Source organism: Salvelinus namaycush, chromosome 33, assembly GCF_016432855.1.
Source record: "Salvelinus namaycush isolate Seneca chromosome 33, SaNama_1.0, whole genome shotgun sequence".
Lineage (NCBI taxonomy): Eukaryota > Metazoa > Chordata > Actinopteri > Salmoniformes > Salmonidae > Salvelinus > Salvelinus namaycush.
Genome location: NC_052339.1, coordinates 2,935,497 through 2,954,613, shown reverse-complemented (window position 1 = coordinate 2,954,613; position 19,117 = coordinate 2,935,497). Strand labels below are relative to the sequence as shown.

At 41.8% G+C, this 19,117-nt stretch overlaps 1 protein-coding gene across 1 annotated transcript in view; it reads right to left on the bottom strand.

The window, feature by feature from the left end:
- LOC120028030 (phosphatidate phosphatase LPIN2-like) overlaps positions 1 to 19,117 on the bottom strand; it is a 52,397-nt gene that overhangs the window by 15,821 nt on the left and 17,459 nt on the right. The gene's annotated exons all lie outside the window — the stretch shown is intronic.

Genomic DNA, 19,117 nt, shown 5'->3' with positions numbered 1-19,117 from the left:
ACAACAGCTGATTCAAGGGGGTGTGGCAGATTTCGACTGAGGAGACTCCACGGGAGGAAGCAATCGAGGACAGAGGCAGACTCCTCCGTTCACCTAATAACCATAGACACTTGTCGAGCACTCAACCACTTATCGGTTTCCAGGTCACGGAGGAGAGATGACGGAGGAATCGAAGAGAGGACGGTCTTTTTCCTAAATGAGAATCTCCCCTTGATTCAAAAGGGTCATCATCATCATCATTTGAAAGCTATCAGGTCAAAAGTTGAAGGATCTAAGGTCAGCCAATCACAAGACACGGTAATCTGTTGCCGAGTAGATCCAGGAAACAAAGCTTGCGTACCATAAACCCATCAATCTATGAGTTGCAGGAAATACAGTGACGATTCACACATTGTAACGTGACGACTTTCATTTACCACAAACACAGACGAGAAAGACAAAGCACAAGACAACAGAGCCATGCTGCAACCACTGCCAGTTGAGGGGAAAGGAAACTAGAATTTGAATCTCACTCTGTCTGAACACAAAAGTTTCAAACGATCAGAGCAGTTGAACCAAGTTGAATGGAGAATGGAACGTCTGAATTCATATAATACAGAGAAATACAAATAAAATTTAGTTCTGAAAGAACATTTCAGATTCAGCAGGGGATTTTGGTCTCCCGAGTTGTGCAGCGGTCTAAGAAACTGCATCTCAGTGCAAGAGGCAACACTAAAGTCCCTGGTTCGAATCCAGACTGAATCCCATCCGGCCGTGATTGTGAGTCCCATAGGGCGGTGCACAATTGGCTCACCGTCGTCCGGGTTTGGCCATCATCGTAAATAATAATTTGTTCTTAACTGACTTGCCTAGTTAAATTAAATAAAAATGAATGTGTAAAGACCATGTTAGCTAGGCCTAATGTATTGGTAAAATGGGACCAAACAAATCTCTAGATGTGGCTGCAGTTACATAGAGTTATACTTAAAGATTTACGTTTAAAAAGGACATTACATTTACAAATCAACATAAGTTTTCAGACCTCCAAAGTACTCTAATGTCAAGATGAAACCACATCCAGTTAGATCCAGTTAAATACCTTCACCCCAAATGAATGGAAAAGATAAGCACTGAATAACTTTCCTGCTATTGGGACACTGACTCAACTAACCTTGTTGTTCCGGAGCTCCCTAAACACAGAGGGTCTGTCCCATTCCCCAAAAAGAGTCCCTGACAGCAGCAGACTAATCAGGCCTTCTATGGCAGTGCTGCATTCAGAATCAGATCACACCAGCAGCATGATGGCTGGGGTCCAGGCCAGGTTCCCATTGGTCACCATATGCATCGCCAATGGCACACTATTCCTTAAATAGTGCACTAGTTTTGACCAGGGCCCAAAGCATTGCTACCATTTTAAGGGGCATACGCTCCTAAAGATTTTGCTTTGCTACCTGGAATTTTTATGTGGGAGCACCAGTGCCCCTAGAAAATAAATCACCAAGGTAAAGATGGTTGTAATGATTTCTTCGCTGTCCCGCAGCCTTAGTAGTACACGAAGATGTGGTGACACAGAAAGAAAGGAACAGGGAGAGCTTCTGTAAGAGATGAGCTTCAAAAGTAGCTAGGATTCATATTGGCTCAGCCAATGTAGGCTGTTTTTTTGTGTAAGCTATATTTAGTTATTGTGTTACTTTTTACTTTAGTTTATTTGGTAAATATTTTCTTAACTCTTTCTTGAACTGATTGTTGGTCAAGGGCTTGTAAGTAAGCATTTCCCAGTAAGGTCTATACCTGTTGTATTCGGCGCATGTGACAAATAAAGTTTGATATGATTTGATAGCTCATTCTCAATATCTAAAATACTTTTTTCTGGTTCTCCTAAACTCTGTATTATGTTATTGCTGGATATCCTTAAACAAAAATGCAATATGCAGTTACTACTAGAGGTCAAGCAATTATGATTTTTCAACGCCGATACCAATTATTGGAGGACCAATAAAAGCAAATACCGATCAAATCGGCCTTTTATTTATTTTTTTATATACAATATATCACAAAAGTGAGTACACCCCTCACAGTTTTGTAAATATTTGAGTATATCTTTTCATGTGACAACACTGAAGAAATGACACTTTGCTACAATGTAAAGTAGTGAGTGTACAGCTTGTACAGTGGGGAGAATAAGAATACGATTTTGCAGGTTTTCCTACTTACAAAGCATGTAGAGGTCTGTAATTTTTCAGAAAACCCAGAAAATCACATTGTATGATTTTTAAGTAATTCATTTGCATTTTATTGCATGACATAAGTATTTGATACATTATAAAGCAGAACTTAATATTTGGTACAGAAAAATTTGTTTGCAATTACAGAGATCATACGTTTCCTGTAGTTCTTGACCAGGTTTGCACACACTGCAGCAGGGATTTTGGCCCACTCCTCCATACAGACCTTCTCCAGATCCTTCAGGTTTCGGGGCTGTCGCTGGGCAATACGGACTTTCAGCTCCCTCCAAAGATGTTCTATTGGGTTCAGGTCTGGAGACTGGCTAGGCCACTCCAGGACCTTGAGATGCTTCTTACGGAGCCACTCCTTAGTTGCCCTGGCTGTGTGTTTCGGGTCGTTGTCATGCTGGAAGACCCAGCCAAACCCATCTTCAATGCTCTTACTGAGGGAAGAAGGTTGTTGGCCAAGATCTCACGATACATGGCCCCATCCATCCTCCCCTCAATACGGTGCAGTCGTCCTGTCCCCTTTGCAGAAAAGCATCCCCAAAGAATGATGTTTCCCCCTCCATGCTTAAAGATTGGGATGGTGTTCTTGGGGTTGTACTCATCCTTCTTCTTCCTCCAAACACGGCGAGTGGAGTTTAGACCAAAAAGCTCTATTTTTGTCTCATCAGACCACATGACCTTCTCCCATTCCTCCTCTGGATCATCCAGATGGTCATTGGCAAACTTCAGATGGGCCTGGACATGCGCTGGCTTGAGCAGAGGGACCTTGCGTGCACTGCAGGATTTTAATCCATGACGGCGTAGTGTGTTACTAATGGTTTTCTTTAAGACTGTGGTCCCAGCTCTCTTCAGGTCATTGACCAGGTCCTGCCGTGTAGTTCTGGGCTGATCCCTCACCTTCCTCATGATCATTGATGCCCCACGAGGTGAGATCTTGCATGGAGCCCCAGACCGAGGGTGATTGACCGTCATCTTGAACTTCTTCCATTTTCTAATAATTGCGCCAACAGTTGTTGCCTGCTCACCAAGCTGCTTGCCTATTGTCCTGTAGCCCATCCCAGCCTTGTGCAGGTCTACAATTTTATCTCTGATGTCCTTACACAGCTCTCTGGTCTTGGCCATTGTGGAGAGGTTGGAGTCTGTTTGATTGAGTGTGTGGACAGGTGTCTTTTATACAGGTAATGAGTTCAAACAGGTGCAGTTAATAAAGGTAATGAGTGGAGAACAGGAGGGCTTCTTAAAGAAAAACGAACAGGTCTGTGAGAGCCGGAATTCTTACTGGTTGGTAGGTGATCAAATACTTATGTCATGCAATAAAATGCAAATTAATTACTTAAAAATAATACAATGTGATTTTCTGGATTTTAGATTCCGTCTCTCACAGTTGAAGTGTACCTATGATAAAAATTACAGACCTCTACATGCTTTGTAAGTAGGAAAACCTGCAAAATCGGCAGTGCATCAAATATTTGTTCTCCCCACTGTATAACAGTGTAAATTTGCTGTCCCCTCAAAATATCTCAACACACAGCCATTAATGTCTAAACCGCTGGCAACAAAAGTGAGTACACCCCTAAGTGAAAATGTCCAAATTGGGCCCAAAGTGTCAATATTTTGTGGCCACCATCATTTTCCAGCACTGCCTTAACCCTCTTGGGCATGGAGTTCACCAGAGCTTCACAGGTTGCCACTGGAGTCCTCTTCCACTCCTCCATGACGACATCACGGAGCTGGTGTATGTTAGAGACTAGAGGTCGACCGGTTAAATCGGAATGGCCGATTAATTAGGGCCGATTTCAAGTTTTCATAACAATCGGAAATCGGTATTTTGGGGCGCGGATTTGCCGATTTTTTTATTTTTATTTTGTATTTTTTTTACATCTTTATTTAACTAGGCAAGTCAGTTAAGAACACATTCTTATTTTCAATGACGGCCTAGGAACGTTCTGCCTCGTTCAGGGGCAAAACGACAGATTTTTAACCTTGTCAGCTCGGGGGATCCAATCTTGCAACCTTACAGTTAACTAGTCCAATGCTCTAACACCTGATTACATTGCACTCCACGAGGAGCCTGCCTGTTACGCGAATGCAGTAAGCTAAGGTAAGTTGCTAGCTAGCATTAAACTTATCTTATAAAAAACAATCAATGACTGTCATTGCTCCAATGTGTACTTAACCATAAACATCAATGCCTTTCTTAAAATCAATACACAAGTATATATTTTTAAACCTGCATATTTAGCTAAAAGAAATCCAGGTTAGCAGGCAATATTAACCAGGTGAAATTGTGTCATTTCTCTTGCGTTCATTGCACGCAGAGCCAGGGTATATGCAACAGTTTGGGCCGCCTGGCTCTTTGCGAACTAATTTGCCAGAATTCTATGTAATTATGACATAACATTGAAGGTTGTGCAATGTACAGGAATATTTAGACTCATTGATGCCACCCGTTAGATAAAATACGGAACAGAATAAACGTTTTGTTTTCGAGGTGATAGTTTCCGGATTAGTCAAAGGTATATGGTTTAGAGAGAAATAGTCAACGCGTTATAATTCCTGTAATAACTTGCGGCTGAACTTGAAAGGGGTTCCTTCGTTATTTTACGGTTCATGTCTTCCATAGAGAATGTCTTGATCTACTTCAAATAAGGTCTGTGTTTCACGGAGGAGCAGACTGAAAGGGGACCATGCAGACAAGCTCTGCTTTCTGCACTACAACCTAAAACTTCTTAACTGGGAATATTGAAGACCCATGAAAGCTGGTGGTTCGTTTTAACATATGTTCATGTTATTTGAGACTAAATTGATTTTATTTATGTATTATATTAAGTTAAAATAAATGTTCATTGTTCATTCAGTATTGTTGCAATTGTCATTATTACAAAAATGTGTGTGTGTGTATGATATATATATCATTTATATTTTTTATTATATCGGCCGATTAATCGTTATGGGCTTTTTTTTGTCCTCCAATAATCGGTATCGGCGTTGAAAAATCATAATCGGTCGACCTCTATTAGAGACCTTGCACTCCTCCACCTTCCGTTTGAGGATGCCCCACAGATGCTCAATAGGGTTTAGGTCTGGAGACATGCTTGGCCAGTCCATCACCTTTACCCTCAGCTTCTTTAGCAAGGCAGTGGTCGTCTTGGAGGTGTGTTTGGGGTCGTTATCATGTTGGAATACTGCCCTGTGGCCCAGTCTCCGAAGGGAGGGGATCATGCTCTGCTTCAGTATGTCACAGTACATGTTGGCATTCATGGTTCCTTCAATGAACTGTAGCTCCCCAGTGCCAGCAGCACTCACGCAGCCCCAGACCATGACACTCCCACCACCATGCTTGACTGTAGGCAAGACACACTTGTCATTGTACTCCTCACCTGGTTGCCACCACACACACACTTGACACCATCTGAACCAAATAAGTTTATCTTGGTCTCATCAGACCACAGGACATGGTTCCAGTAATCCATGTCCTTAGTCTGCTTGTCTTCAGCAAACTGTTTGCGGGCTTTCTTGTGCATCATCTATAGAAGAGGCTTCCTTCTGGGACAACAGCCATGCAGACCAATTTGATGCAGTGTACGGCGTATGGTCTGAGCACTGACAGGCTGACCCCCCACCCCTTCAACCTCTGCAGCAATGCTGGCAGCACTCATACGTCTATTTCCCAAAGACAACCTCTGAATATGACGCTGAGCACGTGCAATCAACTTCTTTGGTCGACCATGGCGAGGCCTGTTCTGAGTGGAACCTGTCCAGTTAAACCGCTTTATGGTCTTGGCCACCGTGCTGCAGCTCAGTTTCAGGGTCTTGCCAATCTTCTTATAGCCCAGGCCATCTTTATGTAGAGCAACAATTCTTTTTTTCAGATCCTCAGAGAGTTCTTTGCCATGAGGTACCATGTTGAACTTCCAGTGACCAATCAGTATGAGGGAGTGTGAGAGCGATGACACCAAATTTAACACACCTGCTCCCCATTCACACCTGAGACCTTGTAACACTAATGAGTCACATGACACCGGGCAGGGAAAATGGCTAATTGGGTCCAATTTGGACATTTTCACTTAGGGGTGTACTCACTTTTGTTGCCAGCGGTTTAGACATTAATGGCTGTGTGTTGAGTTATTTTGAGGGGACAGCAAATTTACACTGTTATACAAGCTGTACACTCACTACTTTACATTGTAGCAAAGTGTCATTTCTTCAGTGTTGTCACATGAAAAGATATACTCAAATATTTACAAAAATGTGAGGGGTGTACTCACTTTTGTGATATACTGTATATTTGTAATAATGACAATTACAACAATACTGAATGAACACTTATTTTAACTTAATATAATACATAAATCAAATCAACTTAGTCTCAAATAAATAATGAAACATTTTCAATTTGGTTTAAATAATGCAAAAACAGTGTTGGAGAAGAAAGTAAAAGTGTAATATGTGCCATGTAAAAAAGCTAACGTTTAAGTTCCTTGCTCAGAACATGAGAACATATGAAAGCTGGTGGTTCCTTTTAACATGAGTCTTCAATATTCCCAGGTAAGAAGTTTTAGGTTGTAGTTATTATAGGACTATTTCTCTCTATACCATTTGTTTTTCATAGACCTTTGACTATTGGATGTTCTTATAGGCACTATAGTATTGCCTGCCTAATCTCGGGAGTCGATAGGCTTGAAGTCATAAACAGCGCTGTGAAGCAAGAATTGTGAAAAGCTGCTGGCAAACGGAGGAAAGTGCGGTTTGAATGAATGCTTACGAGCCTGCTGCTGCCTACCACTGCTCAGTCAGACTGCTCTATCTTATATCAAATCATAGACTTAATTATAACATAATAAACACACAGAAATACAAGCCTTAGGTCATTAATATGGTGAAATCCGGAAACTATCATTTCGAAAACAAAATGTTTATTCTTTCAGTGAAATACAGAACCGTTCCGTATTTTATCGAACGGGTGGCAACCCTAAGTCTAAATATTGCTGTTACATTGCACAACCTTCAATGTTAAGTCATAATTATGTAAAATTCTGGCAAATTAATTACGGTCTTTGTTCGTAAGAAATGGTCTTCACACAGTTTGCAACGAGCCAGGCAACCTAAACTGCTGCATATACCTGGACTCTGCTTATTAATTTTTTATTTACCTTTATTTAACTAGGCAACTCAGTTAAAAACAAATTCTTATTTTCAATGACGGCCTAGGAACAGTGGGTTAACTGCCTTGTTCAGGGGCAGAACGACAGATCTTTACCTCGTCAGCTCGGGGATTCGATCTTGCAACCTTCCGGTTACTTGTCCAACGCTCTAACCACTAGGCTACCTGCCGCCCCATGCTTACACTGAACGCAAGAGAAGTAACACAGTTTCAGGCAACGCATTGATTACATGCAACGCTGGACAAGCTAGTTAAACTAGTAATATCATCAACCATGTGTAGTTAACTAGTGATTATGTTAAGATTGCTCGTTTTTTTACAAGACAAGTTAAATGCTAGATAGCAAATTACCATGGCTCCTTGCTGCCTGCACTCGCAAAACAGGTGGTCAGCCTGCCACTCAGTCTCCTCGTGGATTGCAATATAATCGTTGTCCAAACATGCCGATTACCGATTGTTATGAAAACTTGAAATCTGCCCTAATTAAATCGGCCATTCTGATTAAATCGGTCGACCTCTAGTTACCACATCCATTTTTTTACTCAAAAATGTATGATATAAACCCATAAATGCCCAATGAGCTTAGTTCAACTGTGGTATCCCAACAGAAGCCAAATATAACCTTGTTTTACCAATGTTTGTAAACAAAGTAAAATGTAAACACAGTGTATCCTCAAAATATGTTTAAACTATAATGTTGATATCATGGATGGTCAGTCCTTGCATCCAAAGCTCTTTCTATGAATTTGAGTGCCTCTACATTTCTCCAGCCCCATCACTTAACGTTTAACTAAATAGTTGCGGGGAATTGCTTTGTTGTTTCAACTACAGATTGCTGCTTTAATACCTAACATAGTTTTCATTGTGTTCCTAAATGTCTCTTTGTGTACGCCTACATTTTCCAACTTAGGAGCACAAGTGCTCAAACCATGCCTTGTGTGCTCAAACCATAAATGTGTGCATGCTCAAACCATTCCTTGTGTGTGGGGTGTAGTGTAGTGTGGTGTGCAATAGAGCAGAGATGGGACTACATAGGAAAATGCTGTGTGCTCAAACCATGAAATGTGTACATGAAATGTGTGCATGCTCAAACCATGCCTTGTGTGTGTGTGTGGTGTGGTGTGTGTGTGGTTTGGTGTGTGTGTGGTTTGGTGTGTGGTGTACAGTAGAGCAGATATGGGACTCCATAGGAAAATGCTGTCTAAGCTCTCTTTGTTCACATGGTGTGTGGTGTGGCGATAATAGAAGACCACAAACATTTAAATCCTCACAAACTCAGATCCAACCAAGCTGACTGAATGTGGGCATTAGAATACAAGGCTACTTCCTCTCAAAGCTTGCAACCCTACTTAGAATGCATTAGGTGTGATCTAGTTCACACTGACTGAGGTGGTAAGTTGGTAGTGAATGCCTTTCTCGCCCACATTCATAGACTTAAGCGAGGCTCACAGTCAAGGAAGAACACAGTTTTACTTCCAACCTGGGGCCATAGATATCAAGCGTCTCAGAGTAAGTGCTGATTTGGGATCAGTTTTGATTTTAGATCACAATGAATAAGATGCAGGACAGGGGGAGCTGATCCTAGATCAACAATCCTACTCTGAGAAGCTTGATGCATATGTAATTGAAGTGTAGCTATTAACTGCCCGTAGCAAAGGTCAAATTATTTATTATTGTCTGATGTCCAATCCTCACTGAGCTGATGGGGTAAAATGGCTGCCTATTGTATTGCTGAGCAAAGGGATGGGCCATTCTTGGGTTTCCAATTCTCAATTGGTTTTGATAACTCCTCTGTCCTCCATCCTCTCCTCCTATGAAAAAGGTCAAAGGTAATCGAGGAGAGGGTGGAGGAGAAGAAACGTGGAAACAAATGCACGTATATGAAATGAGAATGTGTGAAGTGGTAATAATTCATTTTAGAGATAAAAGGACAATTAACATTTTGTTTTGAAATTTGTGCATCCTTTTCTCCTCTGAGAAAACAACAGCTGATGAAAGGGGGTGTGGCAGATTTCGGCTGAGGAGACTCCACGGGAGGAAGCAATCGAGGACAGAGGCAGACTCCTCCGTTCACCTAATAACCATAGACACTTGTCGAGCACTCAACCACTTATCGGTTTCCAGGTCACGGAGGAGAGATGACGGAAGAATCGAAGAGAGGACGGTCTTTTTCCTAAATGAGAATCTCTCCCCTTGATTCAAAAGGGTCATCATCATTTGAAAGCTATCAGGTCAAAAGTTGAAGGATCTAAGGTCAGCCAATCACAAGACACGGTAATCTGTTGCCGAGTAGATCCAGGAAACAAAGCTTGCGTACCATAAACCCATCAATCTATGAGTTGCAGGAAATACAGTGACGATTCACACATTGTAACGTGACGACTTTCATTTACCACAAACACAGACGAGAAAGACAAAGCACAAGACAACAGAGCCATGCTGCAACCACTGCCAGTTGAGGGGAAAGGAAACTAGAATTTGAATCTCACTCTGTCTGAACACAAAAGTTTCAAACGATCAGAGCAGTTGAACCAAGTTGAATGGAGAATGGAACATCTGAATTCATATAATACAGAGAAATACAAATAAAATGTAGTTCTGAAAGAACATTTCAGATTCAGCAGGGGATTTGTAAAGACCATGTTAAGCTAGGCCTAATGTCTTGGTAAAATGTCCCCAATTCTGTATAGAGGAAAATGGGACCAAACACAAATCTCTAGATGTGGTTGCGGTTACTTACAGATTCACGTTTAAAAGGACATTACACTTACAAATCAACATATGTTTTCAGACCTCCAAAGTACTCTAACATCAAGATGAAATCACTTCAAGACATTAGTTGTGTAGATCCAGTTATATACCTTCACCAAAAACAAATCTCTACATGTGGCTGCGGATCAAGCAAAACAAAAACATGTTTATCAGTGAGATGGAAGTGTTACTAACGTTAGTATATGGGGTTACGGTGAGTATTTGGACATAGACAAACACTCCATCCTCAGATGGCGGCAGTAACCAGGTCTAGTTGCTGAGCCTTTATTTGCACACATGCGCTACCAATTAAGGCGATCGACAGTCGGTGTCCCAGCTGGCAGAGCCACGAGGCTGCTGGCTTTTGTTGAAGCCTTTTGTTTGTTTTTGAGTCTTTAGTTCCGGCATGCCTTTTTGTATTTTTTTCCTTAACATCAAAGAGGATAAATAATTAAATACTGGACTGAAACAGAATCTTTATGCAGTGCATGTTTGGCTTAGTCTAACCAAACACAGCGACAAAGCCATAGCCCTAACATTATTCAAACTTCAACAACCGGCAATCAAACTTCTCAAGACACTGAAATAAAAAGCATCCTGCCTGCAAAAACCCCCAATGTACTCTTAAATCTCTACACTGTACATTCCTCTCTAGGTTGTCATTCTAGGGTTTTTCCTGTCCACTGTGCTTTCGCTTTTGCTTTGCTTGCTTTGGGGTGTGGCTGTGACTCTGTGTATCTGCTCATAAGACAGGTCCAGTGATGATTTTAGCATGTAAATCTTGGTAGGGCAAACTCAAAAATGTTTTTGGGGATGCATGCCAGCAAAGCCACGACACAACAATAAACAATGCATGAATTGCACTTTAACTGTGACAAACTGTGCCCACCAACTGTTAGGGCCTACATAAAGCTGTCCCAACAGCAGTCCCAACACTTTACCACTGCTACACCTGGCTATCAGCGGAGCCTTGTCTGGCAATGAAAAAGTTCATTCAGCCTCATTTACTACCTTTTTAAAATACATAGCTGAAATGGCTGACTTGCTTAAACAAATGTGGTTTCTACTGACCATTGATGTGTACAAACTATGGTATAAGGAAACGATGAGTGGATAAGAGGCAATCCGTAATTTTGATTAAGACATGTGCGAGCTAAGACGGACGTAGTCAATATAACTATTTGTTTACCACTATTGAAATGTACAGTGACAGAATTCAGAACATGGGTCGTTCTTACAGTATGCTCCCTGTACACCAAGTCAAAACCGTAGGATAAATAAAGGGGTCATAAGCAGACAATGAAAGCTCTTACAATATTTGATGATTACATTTCTCTAAACAGGCTGTAGGCTACATATGCACCACCAAGTCAGAACAGAAGGCTAAATTATGAAGGGGAAAGGGACCAAATGATTAGGGTGAGGCACATGGGCTACTTACAGCTTACCTCACAACATACTAGAGGTCGACCGATTATGATTTTTCAACGCCGATACCGCTACCGATTATTGGGTGACCAAAAAAAGCCGATACTGATTAATCGGAAGATTTTTTTATTTTATTTGTAATAATGACAATTACAACAATACTGAATGAACACTTATTTTAACTTAATATAATACATCAATTAAAATCAATTTAGCCTCAAATAAATAATGAAACATTTTCAATTTGGTTTAAATAATGCAAAAACAAAGTGTTGGAGAAGAAAGTAAAAGTGCAATATGTGCCATGTAAGAAAGCTAACGTTTAAGTTCCTTGCTCAGAACATATGAAAGCTGGTGGTTCAATATTCCCAGTTCTTCAATATTCCCATTAATAAGTTTTAGGTTGTAGTTATTATAGGAATTATGACGCGTCAACTATTTCTCTCTATACCATTTGTATTTCCTATACCTTTGTCTATTGGTTGTTCTAATAGGCACTTTAGTATTGCCAGCCTAATCTCAGGAGTTGATAGGCTTGAAGTCATAAATAGCGCTGTGAAGCAAGCATTGCTAAGAGCTGCTGACAAACGCAGTAAAGTTTGAATGAATACTTACGAGCCTGCTGCCGCCTACCACCGCTCAGTCAGACTGCTCTATCAAATCATAGATTTAATTATAAAATAATAAACACAGGAATCGTCTGATTAATCAGTATCGGCTTTTTTTGGTCCTCCAATAATCAGTATCGGTCAACCTCTATTTTGTAAGTAAGATGTTGACATGATCAGTCCAATCAAAGCTACTGTAGATATAACGTGATTTGACGTAATTTTTTATCTGTGACCAATGACCATGAGCCTTTCTTGGATGGGCACTTCTACTGTAACTCTATGGCAGCACCCAAGGGGGCTTGAACATTCTAGCTCTCCCTATAGATTTTTTGGTGACGTAGTGTCCCCATGAGTGAGAACACTGAGCCAATCACGGCGCAACTAGAGCATATTACCAACCCCTACGCTCTGTATTTTCCGCTGACTTCCCCTCCACCACAGAAAGCACTGAGCTAGGCTGAAGCAGATGCATTTTGGAGCTGTCTTACTCAGGAAACCAAAAAAACATTGTTTATAAACTGACACTGTATGTGACTCGTATTAATGCCAAAATAACATGCAAAACAGGCAAACAAGAGAGGGGCTCAACACCCTTTGAATATGACCGGTGTCAGTAAACGTCGGCAAAAAACAACAACCTTCAGTCACCAACGCTGTAGATAACATGACAACAGCCTAACCAGCTCTGCTAGGGCCAGTCAAATGGTCAGAGTGAGGTGTTCTCTGATTTGTGTCTGGAAGTAGCTAGCAAGCTAGCCAACTTTAGCCAGTTGGCTCGGGTGCAGAACACTCGGCTCAACCCTAATCCTCAACCAGAGCTTCCATTGTGCGCTCTGAACGCTCCAAGAGCGAAATGCTCTGAATTTACGGAACGAAAATCTGACAACTCCCAGAGCACACTCTGGCACTCCACACCCATTATAACCAGCAGCATTACAGAGACCATCATGGCATATGAACCTAAAATATTGAGTTCTTCATAGCCGACTGGCATAATACTCTGGGCTCATCCATTAACACCAGGTAAAACAAATCAAAATCATACATTCGTTGTTTACCAGTTTGTGTAGGCCTAAATGAGGGAGCATAAAGGCATTGAAATATATTAAAAGTTGTAGAGATGGATTGACTGAGTGTACAAAACATTAAGAACACTTGCTCTTTCCATGACATGGACTGACCATGTGAATCCATTGAAAGCTATGATCCCTTATTGAGTGTATATGAAGGGGACAGGTTAAAGTCTCGAGACAATTGAAACATGGATTGTGTACGTGTGCCATTCAGAGGGTGAATGGGAAGACAAAATATTTAAGTGCGGGGTATGGTAGTAAGTGCCAGGCGCACTGGTTTGTGTAAAGAACTGCATGCAACGCAGCTGGGTTTTTCACACTCAACAGTTTCCCGTGTGTATCAAGAATGGTCCACCACCCAAAGAACATAAAGCCAACTTCACACAACTGTGGGAAGCATTGGAGTCAACATTGGCCAGCATCCATGTGGAACGCTTTCGACACCTTGTAGGGTCCATGCTTAGGCGAATTGAGGCTGTTTTGAGGGCAAAAGGGTGGGTGCTCAGTGTATATCTATACTGGGAAGGGAAGTAAAGGGGATACCTAGTCAGTTGCAAAACTGAATGCATTCAACCGAAATGTGTCTTCCGCATTTAACCCAACCCTCTGAATCAGAGGTGCGGGGGGCTGCCTTAATCGATGTCCACGTCATCGGCACCAGGGGAGCAGTTGTTGTTGGGGGTTAACTGCCTTGCTCAAGGGCAAAAACTGCAGATTTTTCCCACCTTGCCGAATCTGGGATCTAAACCAGTGACCAACGCTGTTAACAGCTAGGCTACCTGTCCCCCACTGTAGGGGCCTGTAAGGTCATATTGTTTTCTGATAATCGCATAATGCTGTCTGTGTAACTCTAATAACCTGATTGCACTTGTGTTGTTGGTAACAACAGCCTCAGCAAATATTTAGTTTTATCTGCTGCCCCATACAGTTTATAGACAAAGGGTTTAGCAGTCCCTCGTGGCTGCAGCCCGGGCACAGATTACTGCTGTCTGCAGCACAGAGGTCAGTTAGGCCTATAGGCAGTGTCTAAAATGGCACCCTAATCCCTACGGGCCCTGGTCAAAAGTAGTGTACTATGTAGAGAACAGTGTGCAATTTGGGACGCATTCATAAACAGTGCTACAGTACCACAGAGTTCACTAATAAAAACCAAAAAGCCAACAGTAACAGTGGCACTTAAAAAGCTATTTTGTTTGGGGAGGATTTTGCTGATCTGGACGCTTTTGGGCCCATTCATTTACATGTTCCACTGTAGAAGAGTGATTTGATGGATAAAAAAAAAATGCATGATGAACACATATATAAAAAAGGTACACAGTACAGTGCACACACACGCAGTAGAGGTCATTGCCAAGGCACAACTCCAAAACAAAATCTTTGCGTGTGGTATAGGAGAATGTGTTGAAACTGCCCTCGTTTCATTAACACAAAAGTAGGACACAGAATATAGCAAAATAACACAACTCCACAATAACCATGTTTAAGCACAGGGCCAGATCCAGGCATACGCGACATAAGCAGTCGCTTAGAACAACCCCTGGCAGCTAGAGGGCCCCGACCCCCCCAAAAAAAGTTTTGAGGAACTCAGTTGGGGTCTCAGCTTACTATTGAGAGTAAGAATAGCATAATACAAGAGGAGCAATTTCGAAATTTGGTTGTGCATCAGCAGTTTGTTTGTACAAAAAGTACTGTAATTTCTGAACAGTTCATCCGATGTGGATGAAAATACCGCCAAATGAAAGCTGACAGTCTGCACTTAAACCCCACAGTCATTGCATCATTTAAAATCTAAAGAGCTGGAGTACAAACCCAAAACAACAACAAAATTGTCACTTTTCCAATAGTTTTGGAGCCAACTGTATATTTCGATTTTCTACCAACGGAGGCACTCAAAGCACTCTACAGAGTAAGGGGGAGACTCACCTCATCCACCACCAATGTGCAGCACCCACCTGGGTGATGTACGTCCACCATTTTTGAACAAGAACGCTCACCACACATCAGCTATCAGATGGAGTGGTGAGGAGTGATATGCCAATTAGGAATGAGGGGGATGATTTGGTGGTCATGATGGAATGGGGCCAGGTTGGGAATTTAGCCATGACACTGGGATTAACACCCCCAACTCTTACGATAATTGTCATGGGATTTTTTATGACCACAGAGAGTTAGGACACCAATTTAACGTCTCATCCGAAAGACAGCACCCTACGCAGGGAAAAGTCCTTAGACCAGAGGGAAGAGTGCCCTCTACAACCCTCCAACACTACTTCCAGCAGAATCTGGTCTACCATCCAGGGATCGACCAGGATCAACCCTGCTTAGCTTCAGAGGCAAGCCAGCAGTGGTATGCACGGTGGTATGTTGCTGACATGTCAGCTAGGCTTGAGCGGTATACTGTATATACCGTATACCGGGGTATTAGGAAATAGCCACAGGATGGTTTTTCAATACCGTCAAATAAAATGTTATTGGTCACATACACATGGTTAGCAGATGTTAATGTGAGCGTAGTGAAACGCTTGTGCTTCTAGTTCCGACAGTGCAGTAATATCTAACAACTACCTAATACACACAAATCTAAGTAAAGGGATGGAATAAGAATATGTACATATAAGTATATGGATGAGCGATGACCGAGCGGCATAGGCAAGATGCAATAGATGGTATAGAATACAGTATATACACATATGAGATGAGTAATGCAAGATATGTAAACATTAATAAAGTGGCATTATTAAAGTGACTAGTGATCCATTTATTGAAGTGGCCAATGATTTTGAGTCTGTATGTAGGCAGCAGCCTCTCTGTCAGTGTTGACTGTTTAACAGTCTGATGGCCTTGAGATAAAGCTGGGACCGAGAGACAGCTTCTGATGCACCTGTACTGACCTCGCTTTCTGGATGGTAGCGGGGTTAACAGGCAGTGGCTCGGGGGGTGGTTGTCCTTGATCTTTTTGGCCTTCCTGTGCCATTGGGTGCTGTAGGTGTCCTGGAGGGCAGGTAGTTTGCCTCTGGTGACGCGTTGTGCAGACTGCACCACCCTCTGGAGAGCCTTGCGGTTGTGGGCGGTGCAGTTGCCGTACCAGGCGGTGATACAGCCCGACAGGATGATCTCAATTGCGCATCTGTAAAAGTTTGTGAGGGTTTTAGGTGATAAGCCACATTTCTTCAGCCTCCTGAGGTGCCCCACACTGTCTGTGATGTGTACGCCGAGGAACCTAAAACTTTCCATCTTCTCCACTGCTGTCCCGTCAATGTGGATAGGGGGGCGCTCCCTCTGCTGTTTCCTGAAGTCCACGATCATATCATTTGTTTTGTTGAAGTTGAGTGAGAGGTTGTTTTCCTGACACCACACTCCGAGTGCCCTCACTTCCACTTCCTCCCTGTAGTTTGTCTCGTCGTTGTTGGTAATCAAGCCCACTACTGATATGTCGTCTGCAAACTTGATGATTGAGTTGGAGACGTTCATAGCCACGCAGTCATGGGTGAACGGGGAGAACAGGAGGGGGCTGAGCACGCACCCTTGTGGGGCCTCAGTGTTGAGGATCAGCGAAGTGGAAATGTTTCCTACCAATACCACTAACTAATTCTTTGAAGTTTTTCTATAAATGTTAATATTTGTAGCTACTTAAGTAAATACCTGCAGTCAATTTATGCAATATGTTAGAAGATAAAGCAGATTGCGTTCTTCATTTCACTTGTCACATTATTTTCCATTATGAAGCATACCGTAGTTCTCCAGAACAGTTGAGCCAGTCACATGTGTGTTTGTAAATAGCACAACCGGAGAAAGAGGGAGCAGGTGAGTCCAACTATGTATTTGTATTTATTAAGGATCCCCAAGGCAGCAGCTACTCTTCCTGGGGTCCAGCAACATTAAGGCAGTTATATACATGACATTACATTTCAAAACACATTAAGTGTGTTCCCTCAGGCCACTACTCTACTATCACATATCTGCAATACAAAATCCATGTATACGTGTGTAGAGTGCATGTCTTATCATGTGTATGTGTGTCTGTGTGTGTCTCTTCACAGCCCCCACTGTGCCATAAGGTGTATTTTTATCTGTTTTTCTAAATCCGACTCTACTGCTTGCATCAGTTACTTGATGTGGAATTAGAGTTCAATGTAGCCATGGCTCTATGTAGTACTGTGCGCCTCCCATAGTCTGTTTTTGACTTGGGAATTGTGAAGAGACCTTTGGAGACATGTCTTGTGGGGTAAGCATGGGTGTCCAAGCTGTGTGCTAGTAGTTTAAACATACACCTCGATGCATTCAGTATGTCAACACTCCTTACACAAACAAGTAGTGATGAAGTCAATCGCTCACCCACTTTGAACCATGAGAGATTTACATGCATATTATTAATGTGAGCTCTTCGTGTACATTTATGGGCCAGATGTGCTGCCCTGTTCTGAGCCAATTGTAATTTTCTGAGCTCCCTCTTTGTGGCACCTGACCACACAATTGAACAGTAGTCCAGGTGTGACAAAACTAGGGCTTGTAGGACCTGCCTTTTTGATAGTGTTGTTAAAAAGGCAGAGTAGCGCTTCATTATGGACAGACTTCATCCCATCTTAGCTACTGTTGTATCAACATGTTTTGACCACGACGGTTTACAATCCAAGGCTACTCCAAGCAGTTTAGTCACCTCAACTTGCTCAAGTTCCACATTATTTATTACACGATTTGGTTGAGGTTTAGGGTTTAGTGAATGATTTGTCCCAAATAAAATGCTTTTAGTTTTTGAAATATTTAGGACTAACTTATTCCTTGCCACCCATTCTGAAACTAACTGAAACTTTGCTGACGTGTATTGTGCTGCGTAAAGCCAGTGTGTTATGTAGATGACTAGAAAGCCAGTTGCATGTCATTAGTAATGATAGAAAAAAGTAAGGGGCCTAGACAGCTGCCCTGGGGAATTCCAGATTCAACCTGGATTATGTTGGAGAGACTTCCATTAAAAAACACCCTCTGTGTTCTGTTAGAAAGGTAACTCTTTATCCATAATATAGCAGAGGGTGTAAAGCCATAACACATAAGTGTTTCCATCAGTAGACTATGATCGATAATGTCAAAAGCTGCATTGAAGTCTAACAAAACAACTCCCAATCTTTTTATCATCAATTTATTTCAGCCTATCATGTAAGTGCCATGCTTGTTGAATGTCCTTCCCTATAAGCGTGCTGAAAGTATGTTGTCAATTTGTTTACAGTAAAATAGCATTGTATCTGGTCAAACACAATTTTTTCCAAAAGTTTACTAAGGGTTAGTAACAGGCTGATTGGTCGGCTATGAGCCAGTAAAGGGTGCTTTATTACTATTGGGTAGTCTGAGGGCACGCCCTGAGGGCACAACCTTTCTAGTAGGCTTAGAATGAAGATATGGGAAATAGGAGTGGCAATATCATCCACTACTATTTTTGACACGGGTCACGTTATATTGAACGTTCTTTTTGCTTCAATAGAGTGATCAGGGACGTGCAACTATAGTTTTCCTTCACAGAAAATACATTTGTGCAACACATTCAACAGAAAATAGCTTCATTTTCATCAGATGACAACAGAACTGCAACGCTACAATGAAAAAGCACAGTCCTTTTTGCAAAAACTATGCATGGCCATCATATTTCTGTTTATCCTAGAAAGAATGTAGCCAGCTACATTTCCTAATTTTTTTCTCAAAGTTAATCTTGCATTTTACTGGAGAAAAGTAGGCTGGCTATACTGAGAAAAGTACTGGTGAAAAGGAGCTACACAGTCAGACTGCGGTCTGCTGATAGAATGCCGTTCGCAAATTCTCAATCGAGTGGAGTGCAACTGAAGCACAAAATGAGTTTGATCCCAAGCAGAAATTACAATAAGAAGCATT